Here is a 23,164-nt window from a genome sequence, read left to right on the forward strand (position 1 = left end):
TTATTTTTATGAATTTTTTTTGTAACTAAAGCATTTATCAAAAAGAAAATTAAAAGCCACAACTTTTTGTAAAAGGTCGTCAACTTTGCCAACCCCTAACTTCAAAGTGGCTATCAAAACAAAGAGAACAATGTTCTATAGCCTCACAAAAACCCTATACATCAAACTTAGGTCATATTTAGGAATTAAAAATTATCAAAAAATTTCTTACTCTCGAACCAACTTTGCACCCAAATAATCCCATTTATCAAAACATCTTAGTTTGACTTTCGTAACAAATAAAAGCCAAAACAACTTTAACAAACCTAAAGAAACATCTAATAAAAATTTGAGAAGCGCTTCGGGACAACCCAATTGTTTATTGGAGAAAAACAGTCCTCCAATAACCATCAGACTTATAAGAAACTAATGAAATTTAATACACAATCACACAGTTGATTTGAACATATTTTTAACAAGCCCCAACACTTTCACAAAACGCATCTTTAAAACTTCCCCTTAATTTACTTGAGTTTCCAAAATTATCACAAAAATCTTACATCTAAACATGATAATCCCATTACTCTCCATGTTGGCCATCAGAATATTAATTTGAGCTTATCATAGTAAAAAAAAAAAATCTGTCCATTAGACATTCTAACTGATCCAACAATTTAGACAGCATTATAAAATTTTTGGGCTATGCTTTACTTGGAATAAAATTCTCTTATTAATTATAAAAAAAGAAAAGAAAAGAAAAAAAGACAGCATGATAAAGTTGAGATTCTAGGAATTACAAATTCTCTCAACCTTAAAAAGGCCCCAAACGAGAATGCATGGTCTGTCTCTCTAGCAATTAAAATATAATTATTCAAAATGACTTGTACCCAAATCACACGACTGATTTTCATTTTGGATATATTTGTATGAAAAGACCTAGCTCATAGACAATACTACTAGTGTGTGAACTTGACCAATCCAAAATAATAGGCAACTTGATTTGAGTTTTGGTTTAGGAGCACTAGTTGGACAAACCAACAATCAGGACAACTCGAATATGGTACATTCATACCATGTCATACATGTCAATATCAAACGACTAAAAAATGTTTTCATCCCTAAATTATAACAACCAAGACCAGCTTTAAGCTCTAGTAAATAATTCTTAGGTTGGCTCTGCATGCGTGGAGTAAAATAACATCAGATGAACATACAACACTCACTTGATATTTCACTACAATGATTACTCGAGACTAAGATCAGTTGTTCAATATTCCTTTCTTGTGTCAGCATCATGAACAATTCGATCATAAGCAGTACTCCCAAGGTAATGGGGTTGTCCAAGCAAAATATATAGTCCAAGCCCTATGTCAGGTTTCAAGCATCAACTTTAAACCTCATAAGCTGCTCTAACTCTAATTCCTGGTCATTAATTCGTCCCCTTCACATGTACAGCATTCATGGTGGCAGCAGCCTCAGTCAACTCAACAAAGCTGGTTTCCTCCAGCCTTTAGGCCATGTTCATAGCCTTGGCATGTAGCACCATCACCAGGCCGGCCTTTTATGACACTCACCAGCTCGATCACATGCAGTGATTGCATGCCCTATGTTAGGTATCAAGCATTGATTTTTGTTAGGAGTCAATTAGAACTGAATCATATTTTTTTTTATCATTGACATTGTGTAATTAGCAAAAACCATGTGCAACGGCCTATATATGTAACATATTAATTCAGCTTACCCCAATTATTATTTTTTTTTTAAATTCATGTCACCTCATCTAAACCAACGTGAATCCGCTTTTTTGATAATCAATCCAAGACTAATCCTACTCAACCCTTGGCCCGCCTTGACTACATCTCAGAATTAGATGACCTAACCCAATTAATATTGAGTAGGCTTGCCTTGGGATGCAAACATGTGTTTTCAATCTTTAGGATTAATAGAATTGCTCTCAGATGGCTAGCCTAATCCTTGTTTTGAATCATCCACATACCTTGGCCTAATTTTAGAATACATGTACTTTTCAAAAAAATAAATATACAAAGGTAGCTAGGCATTATGTATAGCATTATTAACAACAAATCAATGGTGCAATATATACCTTATATAAGGGTGCTTGGTCCCAATTATATATAAGCCTTATATATACAACAATATAGAATCATAGACATTTATATACCTTAGGCCCCCAAGGTACTATGCAGTAAGCTGCTAATTGCTTGATTCCATTTTACATCTAATAGCTTACATATAAATAGTAAAAGTACTACTAAACTCAACTACACAAGACTTGAACATTACAACCGATCAACGACTGCCCACGGGGTAGTTATCGTTCTCACTTCAATACTGGGAAATTATATATATTTGTAATTCTCATAATTTATCATATTGTGTACTTCAATAAGTAATTTCTATTCTACATATAACTGACTGATTTTGTTCTGATCATTTGACACTAGTTAAAAAGGCCCATTCCTTGCGATGATGCATGTTTTCAAATTTTGAACATATAACTACTAGTAGATCACATGTGCATGGTCGAAAGTCATGTTGATCAACCAATTAAATTTAGATTCAAAACTTAAAAGGAACTGAAAATTATATCATAAATTTTCTCACTCAAGCAAATAAATATTACATTTCAATCCCATCACTTATAGTTCATGATGATCCAACATTGAATCCATGGCGATCTATTGAAATGGTATGAAATCATGATAACAGATTTACACAAGTAGCAATACTACTTCCTAGCTAGCTAGTTCCTGCTTATCAAATCCTTTCAAAAAATTAATTAAGTATCCTACATCTTCCCCTAAAAGACATAAAAGATTATCATTTATATATAGTAGTTCTTAGTTTTTGAAAGTTGAAAATAAAAATATACAAAGGTACAATAATTGTTCAGAGATTTCCAAGGTCGAACCAAATCATCATGCATGTATTGATATCCCACGCATGCCAAAATACCCCAAGGTAAATAGTTGTGTTACTGGTGTACAGCGAATTAATTCATGGATAACACACGTAACAAGGATGTACAGGTCTTAATTTAAGAACAATATATAATTAGGGAGGAAAAAAAAAAAAAAAAAAGGATGTCGTTTTCTACAAAAACGCTTGAAGATATGAAATTGATACATTGATTATCGTAAACATTTGTACACGCAGCAGATGTTGACAGATGACTAGGTCAATGGACAAGAATTGACATTTCTTAAGGATGCTGAAAGATAATAATACTAATAATAAGCAAGGGCCTGACCAATGACCAATGAAATATATAAGACCGGCAATACATGCACGAGTCAATTCATTCCCGGGTCCAGTTAAGTTTTAATTGTCAACGTAATTCCTCGACACAGCACATGAAGCAGAACCAGAAAGTGGTTCATAACCATCAGTACGTGTTGCTTTAACCACTTTCATGTTTGATAAGCACTGATCATTGCTTTGGGATGAAATTTCGTTTCTCAAGTACTGTTACATCATCAGTATCGTACAATGGAATATGTTAAAGAAAATTACTTAAACGAAAAACGTTTAAGCTATATATGATTGGATGTAAATTTTATTTCAAGTAAAAACCAAGCATTTAAAGATGTTGTAAACTAAAAACCAGACATTTAAACCATGATCACTCGAATATATATAAATTTCTGACATGAGTTCTTTTACCACATACTCTTAGATCAGATATATATATATATATATAGCTGTAAAAGAAATGCCCAAAACAACATGAAGACTATCCAAAAATCATCATTTCTATTCCCTCCCTCGGTTAAACCATCCAACTGTTAATAATCAGTAGAGACAGTCTATTCTTCTTTCGTGAGTTAGATTGGGAAGATGATCAAAGAGATTGGTGATATTTTATAATTATTTCCATAAACAAGCTAGGGTGGAAACAAGGTAGGCAGTGCCTCCTTTGAACTTTGATTAATCACTCACTACCATGACCTTTCTACAAACAAAGTATAAAGAAACTCTTAAGCCATTCTCTATATGAGGGAAAAAATTTAATAATTAAGAGAGCTCATATGTCATTTAGACACGAATCCAACCTATTCAAATATTACCCCATAAATCAATCTGGATCCCGGAAAATATAAAACATGAGTCAATGACAAAACATAAATAACAACAATAAAGAACTAAACACATAAAATCAGGAGGACTAGAAAAGTTGTTTAATTACCTGAGTGATTAACCTAATACAGACGGAAGCTGCAGTTTGCCCCCAACACCGAGAGAGATCATTAACAAGAGCTGCAATAAATAATTAAGACCTCAAACGTCAATATAACTTTAAATAGTGGAAGCCGCGTACCTAAGTGATGAAGAAATATCTTATTCGAAATAAACTTGAGCTGATAAAATAAAATACAGGAAATTACGCTTAGCTGTTGCCATAAAGCAAATCCCCTCTTCGAAGGCTTTATTCCTGATACGGGGAAAGGTGCATCTCCGCCCAAACTCCGGAAGATCATTTTTTTTTCGATATTTAGCAGTGTCTGCACAGACCCACTTCCAAAAAACACCTCTTATACGAATCAATAAGTCCAAAGCTACGATTTTATATTAGACCAAGGCGAAATGATGGTCGAAACCTGCGTTAGTAGCAAATAAAATCACCAAAAAGATCGATAACCAAGAAATTGCGGAGGTTTTTATGACCGGAAGCATGCGTTTTTTGGGGTTGAGAATTAGGGATAGTAGGAAATCAAAAAAACCCAAAATCAGAGCCCGATTAAAAGAGTAGTACCTCAACCAAACATGCCCTTTGCCTTGCATGGTCGACCAGTGAGAGGAGGAGGAGAAGAAGAAAGTGCAAAACACCAGGGTTTGATGAAACCAAGCAAATAACGTGAATCGTGAGTAAGGCTGATCCACTATAAGGTTTTCCGTTAAAACAAGAACAGTAACCAGTCGTACCTTCGAGATCATCCGTCGTCCTCTCTCCCAAAGAGTACCATCAAAAGTCACGCTTTCCAGCTCAATCACAATTAACAACGCTAATAACAATGATAATAATAAAATATTTGATGCAGGGTGATAGGAATGAAAGAGTACAACCGACTAAAAGAAATAAAAGACAAACAATGTAGCAGCAGAATGTGGATAAGAATGGGCTACAATAGATAGGTCGGTTCTGTCTGCAACTTCCTTCTGATAGAACTTCATGCCAACATTCTTCCACTTGTCAAATTTATAAAACCACAATATACACACAGGCATTAAAAATAGTAACACATCAGCGAGAGAGAGGGACGAGAGCGTAAGGATAAGAGGGAATATACAGCATGATGTGTCGAGGGACGCCTACTCTCTGTGCCATTTCCGGGTGCCCCAACTCTCTTGCCTTTTGTCCATTTGTGCCCTTTTTTTCTTAAAGAGAATGGGGGGAGGGGCTTCTGGAATAGAAAGAATGAGAAACACCCAGATGAACATATATAAGAAAAGTCAGTTGCAAGGAAACTTTTTTTGGGCGAAAGTGAAATACACGGAGAAAGACAAACACTTACAAAGAAGAAGAACGGAGGAGAAAAGAAAGAGGAAGACACGGTTAAAATGGGAAGCTGACAGAAAGAGAAGTGAGCACGCACTCGCAAAGGTATGCACTCATACGATTGCTGGCAGCGTGTGCTCACTCTCTTCTGTCAGTTTCTTGACTCTCTTCCATGTTCCTCTTTAGATTTATTCGCTGTTTTTACACAGAAAAATCCAAAAGAATCACCAAAAAAACTAGATTTCACACTGAAGATGATATATAGATACTCATCACTGTAAGTCAGATCTAAAAGAAACCTCATATACACCCATTTGTTTGGCAGAGGTAACACACCAGCACTCAAAAACACACATACCAATTTATCCTTTACGAGTTTATACCCAACTGATCAACAAGATTTAGGATTTTCCAATCACCCAACGACCCAAAACAAACCCTGGGGACCCTATATTTCCCAGATCTTTCTTCTCATTATCTATCTCTTTGTTCCCTCCACACACACAAACCCTTCCAAACCCTCGGCTTCTTCCCCACCTGAGTTTAACCGCCTGAGCCACAGAAAAAAGAGAAGGTGGGAAACTAAAAAAACAAAGAGGAGCAGCAAAAGCAATGGAGAGAGATCATCGAAGTGATTTTGCCTTTGCAACCCCATGTGTGCGCTTCATCAACGAAAGGACAAAGTGAGTTCCGCACGGCACACTATAACAGAGAGCGATCGAGAGACAAAAGCTGTTTAAGTGGAGCGGCGATTGGTTGTTCAATGAAGATGGGCTACGTGGAGGTAGCTGAGACGGTGATGGACTTTTTAGACTAAATAATTTAACGGCTCCTGATTTGACCTCCTCTATAGAGCCGTTCGGACCGTCGGATCCTCACTTGTTGAGGGTCCCTTTGTTCGATGGTTGCTGGTTAATTTATAGGCTAGGACTGCGACAAATGTCTCCTTTCTTAATATGCCTCATTGGTTGCTTTCTTCGTTAATTACCCTTTTCTTTCCTAAATATGGCACCGTATATGTCGGATTACATTTTTGTGACATATGAAACCATCGCATGAAAAACAGTGACACTCTTTAGAATAAAATCTTTTCACTCATCACCAATTAGATTTTGTGTCACTTCGTTATTGAATTTACTATTCAACTCTTACTAAAAATATTTTTTGTAACGATATTCTATTCATCAATCTGCTTAATGTTCGAATGTGATAAACAATTTGTAATGATTTATATTCTATTTGAGTGTAAAGATAGAGATCATGTTTCGATGTAGATTGCAATTTCCCCAATTCCTACGTGCAGATATGTAGAAATTGAGGCATTGGAGTGAGTGATGGTGTCATCATCCCGACGTCTCGATTTTCACATGTCCATATGTGAGAATTTGAGACGTTACATAGATGTTTACGTTTTTGTGCCACATTTTGTTGTTGTTGTTATGTATGTCTAAGTTATTTCTATAAAATCGAATGTAACAGTTATGTTCAAATATATTCATATTACATTCAAACACAAGCTTCGTACAAATTAAGAAATACATAAAAGGTATTATATATATATATATATATATATATATATATATATATATATATATATTAAATTGTCTTCATATTGTATCATAATTACATAGATGATAATAGAAATAATGTATTCAAACTTTACATTTACTTCAATTAATTAAAACATAATAATTATCTAATAATTAAGATCATTTATATATATCATGCAAGCATGTATATTTATCAGAAGAAAAAGGTAAATACTTACAAGATTATCATTAAACTAGACATTGGTGATGATGATGAACTTAGGTTCAGTCGATATTAATGTTTCAAATCATGGGTCAAGATCAGGTTTAGATTTCTGATTGTATATGTAGTTGCTATGTTAATTTTTCTCTGATAACATAATCTGATATACAAATATTCTTAGGAGATTCATTGCTTAGTGTATTTCATGTTCAAACTCTTTTTTTAGAGTCAATGTTCAACTTAAGTTTCTTCACTCATAATTAGAAGAATGGTATTTATCTAACTATTTTACAACTCAATTCAATGTGTACACTTTATTAAGAGGCTGTTTAGATTGAGAAACACTCTCAACTCATCTCATCTCATCATTACAACTTTCTTAGATTCCCATAGAAAATATAGTAACCATTTAACTTTTTCCAATTCTAATTCAACTTTTTTAAATCTCAAAACAATAATAATATTTAAAATAATATTCTAACAATATGTTATTCAACTTTTATCTAAAACCATCTAATCTCATCTCATCTCACTATTCAAACAACTTCTAAAAATACTTCAACTTTTAAATTTTATATATTTATAATCTCGCAACATGTAATTTTTTGGAATTTATTGGTATGGACAAAAAAACTAGTCAAGGAGAAATTATTGTTGTTTCTGGTTGTTGTAGTACTACTAGTACTCCTTTTGGTCTTTCATGTAAATTGGTCTTGCTTAACAGTATATGCAACAGGGGTTCATGCATGATTGCATGGGCAGCAAGACATTTAGATCCTTGTTGTGAAAAGGGTAATGGCCACGGCCAAATATATAAATATATATATAATGAAGTAATATTTAAATAAAAATAATAATTGTAGTCATGAGTCTATAAGTATCGTGCAATCATTTTAAAAAAATAAATAAATATGAGACACACATAAAAAAATAATTAATTTTTTAATAATAGATATTACTCTTTTTAAAAATGACTGCACGATACTTATGCACACTACGATTATATGTAGTATTATTCGACCAAGTGAAAAGGTGACCTAGTTAGGGTTAATAAAGTTATAGCATTAGTTTGAACCTGAAGCTGCTGGCTACTAGTTGTGATTAATTAAGCATATATGTAGTAATAGTAGTCTACTACTACTACGCTTGAAATCTATTTCTAGATGAGTATCGCTACAGCCATAAAGAGATTACATAAAAGTAATCATACAAACTGACGTGATTTCATATAGTCAATTAGATCTATTTTATAATAAAAAAATAACTTTACAATTTGATCAACCACATCATATCATATCAGTTTGTGACATTATTTTTGTATAATCCATTTGTAGTTAGAGTATTTTCCTTTCTAGATACATATATGAAGGACCATGGGTATGCTGAGTCCTACTTTCATCCAAGGTTAATGTTTTTGGGAGTTGAAAATGCCTATAGGGAACTACTAGCTAGATCTCTCGAAGATGGGAAGACGAGAAGAGTTTAAGGCTTTGTTTGTGAATGTAACAAATATCTTCATACTACTATTCACAAGTGGATCACTACCATTAATCAGAAATTATTCATTATTATTTATAAATAATATGAAATAATCTGAACATTCAAACATAAACTTAAAATCAAGAGAACAAGTTTTGAAGAGCGTTGAGACAAATTTTTGGGAATTGTAATGGCAGACTAGGAGCTACCAGCTTGCAATATGTAAGGCAGCCCAATAGGACTTTTTCTATAAAAGAGTTGTGTGGATATAATCAAGTCTCGTACAAGCATCATACATTCATTTTGAAAAAGAATATAATTTATTATTAAAAAATTAATTTTATATGTAAATTTCATATAATTTATTTACTTTTTTTAAATTAAAAGTGTAACATTTATGCACTAAATGACTATAAATATTATTTTTTGTTATAAAAACCATCAATCATGATCATATTATATATATATATATATATATATTTATATTACATATAGAAGCCCTTCAAATTTACTAATGGGTAGCAAATATAGATGCAGCTAGCATGGTACTTCATGCAGTAGCAATGTGCATGCATTCATTGTTTGAATTGCTATAGATGGGTGGGTGGAATTAATACTTTGATTCCAATGTAGGTATGTACGTACGCGTACCTAGCTAGGCTTTTCGATCGTCAAAATGGGCTTCTACGTACATCATCGAGGGAGTTAATGTGTTTGGTATTTACCAGGTTCGTCATATTTGGTGGCCAACGAGTTGATGCCTAGATACGTACAATAGATTAATGCTACCAACCACACCAAGCTGCCTGCCTAGCTAGCTACCTAGCTTCTCTATTGGAACCCGGCCTGCCTGTGCCCTGGCCTATTCATGCTAGCACAAGTCTGTACGTAGCACATGATAACTCCGATATATATTCGACCTGTCGCATCTCAGAGATCATCAGAGCTCATCCAGCTTTCACAATCACATTTCATCTCGACGATTGTACTTATCTCAATGTAATCAATATTTAACATCAAAAGCATAATTAGAGCACTCCGAATGTCTCTAATAAAACTCAATTTTTTGTAAAATTTAAAAGAAAAGAGTTCAAAATATTCGTCTAATATATTATTTATTTCATTTCTAATATCCAGTTTACAACAGTATCATATTTATATAATTTAGTAGATATTGTTCATAAATATATAAATTTTTTATTTATTTCTTTTTCTTGCCTTCTATTTTTTTTTATAGTTAGGAAAAATATTTAAAATAAATAAAAAATATTAAAAATTATAATATTTAAATGATATAAAAAAAAAATAGATAAAATGATATATGATATATTATAAAAGTTAATATATAAAATAAAAAAAATAATTTTTGATAATATATTTTAAAAAATAAAATTAAAAATTCATTAGGAATGCTTTAAAGCTGGCTACCCACCACTGACGTACGCCTGGTTCGAGTCTGATCAAGACTTCAGAATTATGGATCATTGTATAGATCTTTCTCAACCACTTAGAACACCCACGTACACAATATTAATGCCTTCGCAATTCAGTGCACAGTGCTCGAGTAATATTGATATTTACACAATATATTTTACAACATAATTAAGAAGTACACATGTTATAAAATAATTAGAATATTTTTACTGTATAAAATATTATAAAAAGTTATATAATGTGTTTATCATTTGGAAAATACTAGATCCCCCGCTGGGGATCCCGCTGGGAGCAGTAGCTCCCAGTGTTTTATTTTTTTTTATTTTTTATTTTTTCTTAATGATTAAGAAAAATTTGTTTAATATTATTATGAATTTTTTTATTTTTTTTAAATGTTTAAAAATATTAAAAAATGATATGAAAAAAAAAACTAAAAAAAAAAAATTTCTAAGCCAAGCGGGAGCTCCCAGCGGGAGCCCCCAGCGGTAGACCGATCCTTATCATTTTCCATTCAGAAATTATCTCCAAAGTAGCTAGCCTAGCTACATTGTTGCCATGGCTAATTAGCACTTGCAATTCATAATCCACCCATAAAATTCACAACATATATATAGACCCATAACATATATATATATTATATTATAACATATATAGTATAGTATAAAATTCACAACATAACATATATAGTATATTACATATATATATATATATATATATTGTAGAAATCTCATGTGAGTAATGTTACTCGATCGTCATTCTAATTCTTTCATCATTTCATGATGTGTCATTAAATGATTAAAAATTATTTATCATCGAATACCATATCATGAGACGATGAGATCATACAAATACAGTAAGGAATTACAATCAAGGCAGCACAAATACAAATACAATTAAAATACACCAAATCATAGAAATATTCCGAGATATATATATACACTAACAAATGTGTTTATCACTTTCCTCATTAATTCTGACCAAATAGTGTGCATGATGATCACCTGCATTAACAATACCAATGCAGCTTATAATATGTACGTATGTACTAGTGCTGAGACGTTATTGCAAAACATGCAGTAGTACTACTGCATGTCAAAGGAATTTGTGTAGTAAAATTATAAGACTTTCATATATAATTGGTGCGGATGTGCGTTTATAAGTCCCACATTGATGAGGTGAAGAAGGTACGTACTATTGCATAAGTATTAACATTTGCATTAGCCGTACATTAATATATATTAGGTAAAACTGATCGATCAAGTACTTCTCATGATCATTCTTCAAATATAGTGCAGATCATGCTTATGTTGCATAAGTAGTACTAAAATGTTAAGATCGAGTCATTAACTATCATGTTAATTTTGTCTGGTGCAGTACAAACGTCTCTGTCGAAACTGATCCAGACATGGTATCCTTAATTCATCTGCAATTATTCTGACATTAACACGTTCCCAAGAAATTTCAGTTGTCTTTCAAGAGATGCGAGAAAGTCTAACAGGCCAGCCTGACTGGTGACTAGAATTCAGGTACTAAACAGCATCTATCTTAATTTCTTGTACGTCTTGCAGTTTTTGAGGTACTGGATCGAATATATTACGAGGTTGCTTGTCCTCGTAAGCAAATCAGGATTGCAGCTAGCTAGCTAGCTAGTCAGATCTCCAGACGAGCAGAAATTAGAACTTCCCAAAGCCTTTCTTAGAGAAGCATTTCACTGTAAATTATATAGGAGTGAGTACTGGTCTTTGCTTGCTTCTAGATCATCTCTAGCACTTCGTGCAAGCATGGGATGAAACCAAGCACGTAAATCCACTTCAAATCAAGCAAAATCAATGAAAATGAAAAATTCAAACCTCTCGCTTAACAACTATTGATCATGATCTGTAAGTACGTACCGCAAGTAATATTAAAGTAGGTACCATGTACTCTAGGAATGGAAAGTAAAACCAATGGCAAGCTGAGTCTAGATCATGATGGTCAGGACGATGTCCTTGAACTCGAGTCCCGAACCAGTTTTTCCTAGTACTGCACGGTCTCCATGTGCGAATTCCCACGTCTACGCGCATGCATTAATTAATTTGTGAATTTGCGGGTAGTACTACCCCGTCCTCTCGTGCATATATCATCTGATGTAGCAGTTGTATTGATTTGCTATCACCTTAATTATATTCATTGAATTTTGTTTGATATTACCCATGCACAACCGCCCTGCTCAACTCCCAATATTTACCTATTTCTTAAATATCATATTTACATGAATTCTACTGTCAAGATTAATAAAATATAAAAATACAGAGAAAAGATTTATCTTCTAAATCTCCTTAGCTTGTCTTTCTACTTCGAAATCAAATGAGTTTTGAACCATAGAAATTTTTTATTTTTTTTTTCTACAATTAAAACCATGTTTTGTGCTTTGCTGAAAAAGAGTACTAGCTTTCGAGCTGTGTGGGGAAAGAATATTGAGGAACAACTTTAGGAAGGAATTTGGGTTAGCTAGGGTTTGAGAAATGTACGTGGGGTCCCCCCCCCCCCCCCCCCCCCCCCCACCCTTTCTCTCTTGAATTGTATTCTTACTTTCTGATCTAAAAGTGGTTGCCCTCGTCAACAACTGATCATCTAAGGTGGCGGTGATGGCATCCTGCACAGACCGCAGGGTCGGATTCCCATTTGTAAAAGATCATGAACTGAATAGGACAGGAGGATTTGATTGAAAATGGGGAGAAACATATGCATGCACAGCGTTGAACGGTAACTTTTCTAGTCGAGCTGTACCCCATGGGCAATGCAATGCAAGCTTGGGGGTCCGGTACGAGTAAAAACTTATGATCATCAGCAGCTGCCTGTACGCGCGTTAAGCCACAGATCGAAGAGTAAAAGAAACATCAAACATCCCTTCATCGGAAACTGTTTTCCACGCCATGCTGGAAGACAGACAGCTAGCATTAAATTATCGATTTGCAGAGGTATCTCGAACTCGTTCAAGTTCATGACCAATAGTGATTTGCAGTAGTAGGGCATGACCATTCTACGTATATATTCATGCCCTTCTACTAGGACTGCAGAGTGCAGATAATCGAATATCGTATATAGTTGGTGGATATATGTGTATATATATATATGGGGGAAGAATCTACGTATTTTTATCAAGTTCCCACAGTACTTAGATATTACTGCAAGTCCTAAACATGAGATCGATGTTTACCTTTAATTTCCTAAAACCTTCTTTACTGAACTTAGAAAAAAATTAAAACTATTACCTTTAATTCATTGAGTTGTGCACTACCAGACAAATTAGATGTGACAAAATGGACACATATATGTAGCCTGCGTGCAAATGTTGGAAAAAACATACAAATGCAAGATAGTGATAGTTTCATAAGAGTTGTATGAGAATTGATCTATCTCAACCATTGACAGGCAAATTATGTATCAGTGTGATAATAATTAGAGAGAGAGAGAGAGAGAGAGAGAGAGAGAGAGAGAGAGAGAATTTGTTCACGTATTTGTTATAGTGTTTTTCTACGTATAAGTAAAGTCGCGTACTAATCTGCATATTAATACTGATTCTTTCATATTCAAAATTTAAATTAGTATTGTTTTCAATAAAATCTACTATTTGACCAATCATATTATATTGGTATACATATTAGTGCACAGTTATGTTTGCAACTAGATTTTTCCTTTGTTATAAGATAAATGTTACTCATTATTCTCACATGCACAACGCATACCAACATGTAATTTGTTATTTTTATCCTTCTATTTAAATACACATATTTACACATCAACATATATGTATTTAAATATAATAGAAAAAATGAAAAATTATATATTAGTATATGGTGTAGGTCATGACACTCAGAAATTTTCATATTACAATATTTATATAGGATATCACTATCGAAAGACAAAACACTTTTATCTAACGACAAACACGTAATTACTTGCCAAAAGCATTTTCTGTGGTTAATCGAATATGATTGTACTGTGGGATGATCATCCTTGAAATATGATAAGAAACAATTAGTACGCTGCAGAGAAGTCAAGAGTTTCACTGTTTAGTCAGTTCTAATAACGTACGTACGTAACTATATTATATGTAGGTCTCTTGATTGAGACACGATCTCAATGTCCAATATCGGGATAGATTTTAATCTTCAAAGCAAGGACGTACTCGAAACGACGAGAGCTAGGATAAGTTTCCCTATCACATCTCCCCATATTATTATTATATTTTAAATCCGTATATATACTTATAATATATATATATATGTATTTATACAAATATATATATATATATATATTATATACTCGTATATATTTAGATTTCAATTGTCTCTTTTTTATGGATGAGAAGGAACAATAATTAAAGATTGACATCCTCAAGTAATTTGATATGGGTGTTTAATGAATTTTAAGTTATTTTTTAGAGAAATAATACGTACAATCCCCAAATACACAAACTTTCTCCAAGTTCTTTATAAAAAAATGGGAAAGTGTGAAAAGTTCACTTTTTTTTTTTTTTTTAAATAGAGTCTACATTTTTGCAAAAGACATGTAAAAAGTTTATATATTTGGGACTTACACCTAGTATTACTGTATTACTCTTTTTTTAATACATGTCATATAAGTTTAGGGAAGGAACCTGTTGAAAAATAAATCTCATAATACTTGTAGACAAGAACTTGAGCATGTTTATAATAAATGAATAACACTTTCTTGTTGAACTTGTTTTATGAGATGAGTTAAATATATAAATTTTTTCATTGTATCAGGGCCTACCATAGGATAAATGGAAGTTCACACTATTTGTCATGTGACAAGGACAAAAAAAAAATGCCGGCATGTACGTGAGGGAGGGTATTGAAAAATAAATCTCATAAGTATTGGGCATGTTTATAAGAAATGAGTAACCCTCTTTTATTGAACTAGTTTTATGAAATGAGTTAGACCTATGAATTTTTTTAAAACTTAATAACTCAAATATATTTCAAATGGATCACTTTTTTTTGCAACCCAATTTATAACCAATCAATGTATTTCTTTTACGAGTAAGATCATTTCAGTAAAACTAAAAAGAAGATCGATGCAAAAAGAAAGCTGGGTGCGTGGGCAGTCCCAAAAAACAAGTCATATTCAATACAAGGCATATAACTAAAGGCCAAAAAGGGGCACTAGAACCAAAAATATGGGTTCGAGCCCTGCATGTTCCTGTTGATCATAAACCAAGAAAAAGGCTGTCAAAATTCGATTTTTAATGCAAGATAACAAAGGGTTTGTAATAGTACAACGTACTGAGTACATGATAATGATGCTTTGTCATTGATTGCTTCAAGACATCCGATCAAGCACTCCAAACCCTCATCCTCCATATCCTCAAAATGAGAAACAAGTACCAATGTCTACTTCCACTAAAAGAAACAATAGATGACTGTCGATCTATTAGAAGACCAAAAAAACCACTGGTTTTGCGGTCCGCTTCTTGGGTTGTAGTGTTGGAGAGATGTTGGAGGTTGGTTGGTACATTGGCTGATATCTAGCTAGCCCAATGAAGTGGCGCGTGATGGCATTACAGCGACGTATGACGGCAAGTCTTAACTTTTTTCCTTCCTAACAAGAATGAGAGGATATTTGAGAAGAAAATGAGCTCAAAAAGAAGTAAATGACCAAAAAACCACACAAGGCTCTCATGGAAGAGCAAAAAGACTAAGACCTTATTTGGTTATATAGATAAGATGAAATGAGAAATATATAAATAGTAGTAAGATACTCTGTACGTTTATAATAATAAAATGATTTGAATTAAGATATTTTATGAAATTTTAAGAAAGAAAATTGAGAAAATGTTGAATAAGAATATTATAAAATTAAAATATTGTTAAAATATAATTTTTTTAATATATATATTTTTTTTAGATTTGAAAAAGTTGAATTATTTTTTGTATTTTATTTAAAAAAATTTTAAAGTTGTAATAATTAAAAGAAAAAGTAAAAAATTTGAAATTAAAAAGTGCTTGTGCTTGAATAGTATTTAGATGTTGAGATGAGATGGTTTAGGTTTAAACTATCTGTAAAACCAAACGGGCCTAAACAAATGCATCAATAGCATTGTGGGTGGCGGCAAGTGACCCTCATGTGTGCCCATGATGGCGGGTGAAGGTCACACGTCAATGATACTAAGTTGGGAACAACCAATCTTGGAATATTTTTGAGCAGTGATTCAATTGGTAGGATGTGTCAATGTTTAGAAATAGTGGTAGATGTAACCTCTATTAATAATACTTTGACAAATGAAAAATAAGAAGGAAAAGGAAAAAGAAAATGAGAAAGGGAAGATATGAAAGGTTAATGGAGATGAAATAGTTGAAGAGAATGAGGAAGAGGAGAGGAAAGGAGAAATTGATGCTCTCATTCCTCCTTTGCACAGTTCTCAGTACTTTTTCTCTATGGGCAGAGGCTTTTCTCATAAGACAAGGTGGGTAACCAATCAATGTAATCATCCAACTTCATTAAAAATAATTTTCTTTTCACATAAATAACTAAATCCATTTTAAAATATAATTATAAAAATAGTTATAAGATTATCAATTTATTAAATAAATTAAGAGTGGGCAGTGGTTAAATGTGTATCTCTTCGCTCACCTAAAATATAATTACTTGATTTATGCTCATTGTTTACTCTCTCTTTTTTTGGTACTCTAAAACTCAGGACTTGTTTGAATAATACTGAGATAAGATGAGATAGTTTTAGATAAAAGTTAAAAGTTGAATAAAATATTATTTTTTAATATTATTATTGTTTTGAGATTTGAAAAAATTGAATTAAAATTTAAAAAATTTGAATTGTTTATTATATTTTGCATACGAATTTAAAAAAGTTATAATAATGAGATGATATTATATGATATAAGATGGTTTCTGAATCCAAACGATCCCTCAATTTATTTGTATACTATAGTGTAGTATCCGTTATTACTTTTAGAAATAATTCAATTTTTTCTTCACATAATGGATCACTTGTCTTGGTAATTCTCACAGAACAAATCATATATATGGAGGTATTTTAATTGTATAACTGAGTTGAATATGTACATGCACGCAGTTGAAAGAATCAAACATAAATAAATAAGCATTAAATGGAGGTAGTCTCTAGTGGGGTCATGCAATCTGTCCAATATATTTGAGGACAGACGACATAAAACTCAAAGATTTATGCATAATATATATATATATATATTTATATATATATATATATATATATATATATATATATATATATATATAAAAGATGATACTAGAATGGTTATGAATGTGTATTGCTATTAATATTTTTTAAACTTCTTAAATATTAAAAAAATACAAATTTATTAAAAACATACTTTTTAAACTACTAAATAAATAAATAAAAATTGGTATTTTGAATGAGTAATGCTACTCATATTTTAATTTTCATCATCCTCTCATTATCTCATGATGTGATACTAGATTATTAGAGAATATTTATTATGTTTTACTTGTGAACCTATCATCTAATGTTATATCATGAGATGATGAGAGAATGATGAAAAATTAAAAGATGAATAAATTTTTTTATTCTAAATACCACAGTCGATCATGACTACCAATACAACTACTCTCATGCTTTCTTCTTAATTACCGAATGATTCACGTTGATGTACCACTATAGCCTCCCTCTTCTATTGGTGTTAACTACTGCACTATTCACTCTACCAACGACAACTTATCTGAAATCATGCTCTAAATAGCATCTGAAAAAACCAGCATATATTATTATTATTATTGTTATTATTATATGTACCGCTCTTGTAAGAATAACAAGATTAATTGAGAAGAGAAAAAGAAGGAAAAGCAGAGAGAGAATTGATGAAAACGCTACTCCATTCAATTAATTGATTCCTCGCATTACAAGGTGTAGTTGTTTATATATTAAAAAGGAAAAACAATCCTAACCAACTAAGGAACAATCGAATATTCATCAAATCTATACAATTACATAATAACTCTAAAAATACATAAAGGCACATTATAACTTAGCTAAAAGATGGACTTTCTAGTAAATTAACTACAACATTATCACAAGCAGTAGGTGCATTTGGTGATGATTGTACCTGCATATCAGATCCATTCATGTTGTCATGAGCAGCTGAGTCTTCATGATCTTGCAGTTTGAGGATGGTGATGCCATATTGTGCATGCTGCTCCAATACCCCTCTGCAAGATGGAGAATATATGTTCACTATTCTCATCTTATATAGGTGTGAATAAAGGAGATAGGATGGGAGAGATGTGGTGAAGATATCAGCAAGTTGTGAGTGTGTTGAGACATGGGTAGTTTAATGTTGCCTTCTAGGATTTTATCTCTTATTAAGTGACAATCTACGTCAATGTGTTTTGCCCTTTTGTAAAAGATTGGATTAGCTGCTATGTGGAGGTCAGCTTGGTTGTCACAGAAAAGTTTAGCAGGTTGAGGATGAGAGATGGAAAGATCAGAGAATAGATGTCTGAGCCAAGTAAATTTAGTGGAAATAGAAGCCATTGCATGATATTCTGCCTCAGTAGATGATCGTGATACAATTTGTTTCTTTGAGCACCAAGAGATGAGAGAATGACCCAAAAAAATGTAGTAGCCAATGACTAACTTTTGGCTATCAGGGCAAGAAGCCCAATCTGAGTCACAGTAGCCTGTAAATGAATTGAAGAGGTAGAGGACAATAGGAGACCTTGACCATGGGTATTTTTAAGGTATCTCAAAACCTTGTGAGTTGTAGCAAGATGAGTAGTGGAAGGTGTATCCATGAATTGGCTGAGAACTTGAGTGGGGTAGCTGATATCTGGTCTTGTTATGGTGAGGTAAAGTAGGCGGCCTATGAGTTGTCTATAGGAAGTGGGATTAGCTAGAGGGGTTCCAATTATTTTGCTCAGTTTGTGGTTTTAGTCCATAGGGATTTTTAATGGCTTAGAAGCCAAATGATATGAGTCAGTAAGTATATTTAGAGTGCATTTTCTTTGAGAAAGGTCGATACCAATGGGGGATCTAAAAACCTTAATGCCAAGAATTATCTTAAGGGGCCAAGGTCTTTACTTCTGAAATGGTGGTTCAAAAAGGTTTTGAGGACAAAAATGAAATTAAAATGATTGTTTGTAGCCACTATGTCATCTACATAGACAAGTAAGGCTAAATTGGCACCATTAATGCAAGTAAAAAGACTGTAATTAGCCTTAGATTGTGTGAAGCCAAATTGAACTAAAAATGTAGAAAACTTGTCATACCATTGGTGTGAGGCTTGCTTGAGTCCATAGAGACTTCTAAGCAACTTGCATACCTAGCCAGGTTTGGCCTTTTGGTAGCCACGTGGCTTTCTCATGTAAATTTCCTCTTTGAGTTCTCCATTGGGAAAGGAATTGTTGACATCAAATTGCTGAAGATGTCACCCTTTAATTGCACCTAAGGCTAGAATGGTTTTGACAGTGACTATCTTAACAACAAGTGAGAAGGTCTCATGGTAGTCCACCCCTTCCTACTAGGTGAAGCCTTTAGCAACCAATCTGGCCTTCTTTCTCTCAACAATGCTATCGGAATGATACTTGGTTTTATAGACATATTTGCAATCAATGAAAACTTTGTAAAGGGACAGACCAGTAAGGATCCATGTGTGGTTAAGTTCTGAAGCCTTAAACTCAGTTTCCATTGCCTTACACCAATATGAGTCTTTGGCAACTTATTTGTAAGTATTTGGGTTATGATTTGATGAGATAGTAGAAGAAAATAAAGAAAAGGTAGGTGATAAATGATCATAAGAAATAGAAGTTGATAAGGGAAATGGTATACCTGATGCAGAAGATGTTATGTCCACAGATTGAATAGGTGAGATGGAAGTAGCATGCTGGCAATGGAAATCTTTCAGATATTGAGGGGCTCTCCTTGTTTTGGTTGATCTCCTAAGAGGAGGTTGAGGTGCAAGGTCTAAAGTGGATGAAAGAGGGGAAGAGGGAGGAGGAACTATTGGATTAGAAGATATAGGTGATGGGAGGGAAGTTGCTGGAGGTGATGGCAGGGTAGTGATGGTTGGAGGTGAAAAAGGTGAAGGGGAAGTGTCATACAGATTGAACAAGAAGGGAATAGGAGAGAAAGAAACAGGAATGGACAATTGTGAATGAGGTCAAGAATGAGATTGATCATGGAAGGGGAACTGCCTTGGTATTAAGGTCAACTAATTTGTAACCTTTTACCCCAAAAGGTTAACAAAGAAAAACACAATGCCTACCTCGAAGGTCAATTTTCTTTCTATTTTGAGATAGATTGGAAGCAAAACATAGGCATCCTAAGATTCTCATGTGAGAATAGATAAGAGGTGCATTAAAAAGAAGCTCAAATGATGTTTTATTGGAGAGAAAATGACTGGATTGATAATATAAGCTGCCGTGAGAATGCAGTCACTTCAATATTGATTGGGAAGGTTAGATTGAATTTTGAGAGCTCGAGCTGTATTTAAAAGGTGCTGGTGCTTTCTCTCAACAATCTCATTTTGTTGTGGGGTTTCCACACAAGCTATGTGGTGAATAATTCATTTCTTATTAAAAAAAAAAATCCTTCATTTGAAACTCAAGACCATTGTCACTTCTAAGAATTTGGATTTTTGTGTGAAACTAAGTTTCTACTAAATTGCAAAAAGCTTCAATGCATGATATGGTGTTAGATTTAGTTTTGAGTAGGTTGATCCAAGTACTCCTAGAAAAATCATCTACAATGATTAAGAAGTGTTTTGAACCATCATAAGTTTCAACTGAATTGCATATATCATAGTGGATAAGTTCAAAAATGTGTTTGCTTTTATGAGTACTGACTAGAAATGGAAGCTTATGATGCTTTGCAATTGGACACACATGACAAGGGATTGCACTAGAAATAGTGGAAATATGGTTCTTGATGGAAGGATTTGTGATTACATTTAACTTTGAAATAGGTGTATGACCCATTCTTCAATGCCAAAGATCTGCAATTAGATCAACACTTTGAAAATAGTAGAAATAGAAATGGTTTTATGTAAAGAAACAGAAGAATGATCAAAAAGAGCTGTTGGTGACATTGGTTCTACAAGCAAATGGTATAGACCATCCTTTATCTCACCCATGCAAATCATGATCCATGACAAAAGGTCCTGAATAAAACAAAGTTGTGAAAGAAAAATGAAACAACAAGAGAGTGAAGTGGTTAGTTGTTTTGCTGAGATCAAATTAAAATTAAAAGAGGGAACACATAACAAATTATGTAAAATTAATGTATTAGTAATGTGAACAGTGACAATGTGAGTGATAGGCGATGTTTGGCCATTGGGGAGTCTAACTAGAAATGAGACTTAAGATGTAATGGATGAGGTGCTATAGATTATGTGATCTGTAGCACTAATGTCAATGATCCAAGGTAAGTGTGTGGATGAGTGATGTGTTTGAGTGAAATAAGTGAAGCAAAAGAGGGTACCATTCATAATGGAAAGATGGGTACAATCTGCCTGGACAAGGTTGACTAAATGATTGGCATTAAAAACCTCATTTGACTGCAATAGAGATAAGAGTTGCTGGTATTGGTCATTTGTGAAAGTTAAGTTAGCATCGGACGAGTCCTCTTGTTTGAGTGAAGTTATATTGGCAGAAGAGAAACCCAACTGCTTACCTTACCATGTAACTTGTGCCTAGGTGGGTAGCCATGCAATTTATAGCATTTGTCTACTATGTGTCCTGTCATGTGAAAGTGAGTGCAAATTGAGGGCTTAGGCATTTTCTGCTTTGAAGCAGTTGTCTAGAATATGGCCTTGAATTTTACAATGGATGCAATATGGCCTATCATGCTTTGGTGGTTGAGTTGGTCTAAGAAAAGATTTATATGGGGGATATGGCTGCTCGATAGCAAGTGCCATTGAGTCAAGGGAGGGGAGACCAGACAACATGAGATGCTGCATCTCTTGCTGCTAGATCATAGATAAAATTTTATTTATGGGAGGCAAAGGGTCCAATAACATTATTTGGTCATGGGTAATATCTTAGGACTCATTTAAACCCATGAGGAATTGTATTACACAATCCCTTTGGTATATGTCAAGTAAAACAACAAGTTTTCCACATGTACAGTTAGGCATAAGGTCATATATAATGAGTTCATCCCATAGAGTTTTAAGTTTGCCAAAATAGACACTAATTGGATCATTTTCTTGTTGCAAACCTGTCAAGGCCTTTCTCAACTGAAAAATTTGATGCCCATTTTGTTGAGTGAATCGATCTTTGAGTTCACCCCATATTTACCTTGCATCATCCACCAGTGCAATGTCAGATTTGAGGGTTGGGTTGATTGAGTTATGGGCCAGGACACTACTAAGTCATTGCAACGTTTCCATGCATCATAGAGGGGGTCAATGGTATCTTTGGATTTTAACAGAGTGTCATTGATAAAACCAAGCTTATTGTTGGCACGAAGAGCCTTGCACATAGCTCTTGACCAACTGGTATAGTTTTCCATCATGAGAAGGTCAGGGACCAAGGGGATTCAACGGTTATCCCCATGATCAAGTCGATAGGGGTTAATGATATTTGTGAAATCCATAAACATAGAGCTGTTTTGATTAGTAGCCATTTGGGAAGAAAATTCTCACTCTATGGCTCTTTGATACCATGTAAGAATAACAAGAGAATAGAAAAAGAAGGAAAAGCAAAAAGAGAATTGATGGAAAGGCTGCTTCATTCAATTGATTGATTCCTCGCATTACAAGGTGTAGCTTCTTATATACTAAAAAGGGAAAACAATCCTAACCAACTAAGAAATAATCAAATATTCATCAAATCTGTATAGCTACATAACTAACTCTAAAAATACATAAAAGTACATTACAACTCAGGTAAAAGAAGGACTTTCTAGTAAATTAACTACAACATTATCACAAGCAGTAGTGCATTTGGTGATGATTGTATCTGCAAATCATACCCATTCATGTT

General features: G+C 33.4%; 1 long non-coding RNA gene across 1 annotated transcript; it reads right to left on the reverse strand.

The window, feature by feature from the left end:
- Nucleotides 1-1,179: 1,179 nt before the first annotated feature.
- On the reverse strand, nt 1,180-6,443 carry LOC122299341. Its single transcript, XR_006239670.1, has 4 exons — nt 4,754-6,443; nt 4,386-4,598; nt 4,187-4,257; nt 1,180-3,465 (listed from the first exon to the last, which is right to left on the reverse strand). It is a non-coding gene; the product is annotated as an uncharacterized LOC122299341 (long non-coding RNA).
- Nucleotides 6,444-23,164: the final 16,721 nt, after the last annotated feature.

The sequence above is a fragment of the Carya illinoinensis genome, chromosome 16 (genome assembly GCF_018687715.1).
Source record: "Carya illinoinensis cultivar Pawnee chromosome 16, C.illinoinensisPawnee_v1, whole genome shotgun sequence".
In the NCBI taxonomy this organism is placed as follows: Eukaryota; Viridiplantae; Streptophyta; class Magnoliopsida; order Fagales; family Juglandaceae; genus Carya; species Carya illinoinensis.